We start from the raw sequence: 778 nt of genomic DNA on the forward strand, positions 1-778 counted from the left end.
AAGGAATATGGGGTTTGGGGTTTCGGATTTTAGGGATTTAAACATAACACTCGTTAATTCCACGTAAGCCAACGAGGAAATAACGACGAAATATAAAAATAAAGAATGTGGGGCTCGTTAATTCCACCTTAGCGCAAATCGTCGTAAACACCACGTAGGATGAAATCGTCGTAAACACCACGTATGCGAAATCGTCGTAAACACCACGTAGGACGAAATCGTCGTAAACACACGTAGGACGAAATCGTCGTAAATACCTCGTAGTGTAAAAACTAGAAAAAAAAAAGAAAAAGGAGAAAGATACCAGATTCACATGTGGCAAGACTTCCATACGTAAGTCTCGCCCACATGAATTCTAATATCTTCTTCTTTTCCTTTTTTTCAAATATTTATAATTTGAATAGGATTTTGCTGAGGAGTGTGATTTGAGATAGGGTGTGATTTGGGAGTTTGTGTGTGGTTTGAGAATGAGGGTTGTGGGTATATTTATAGGAAAGCGCGGCTCGTCAATTCCACGTAAGCAAAATCGTCATTAATACCTCGTATATAAAAATACGGGCCTTTGTAATTCTTCGCTATTTCCTCGTACAACAAAACACGGGCCTTTGGAACTGCTCGCTATTTCGTCGTAACCTTACGAGGAATTTACGACGATATGTAATCTTATATATACCCCCGAGCGCTCACTCTTTCTTTACTCTCTACTTCCTCTCTACTTCCTCTCCATTTCGTAGCAATGGTAAGCCTCTCTAATTCCTCTCCAATTTGGTTAGTTTAG

This window comes from Brassica oleracea, chromosome C5 (assembly GCF_000695525.1).
Source record: "Brassica oleracea var. oleracea cultivar TO1000 chromosome C5, BOL, whole genome shotgun sequence".
NCBI classification, from domain to species: Eukaryota; Viridiplantae; Streptophyta; class Magnoliopsida; order Brassicales; family Brassicaceae; genus Brassica; species Brassica oleracea.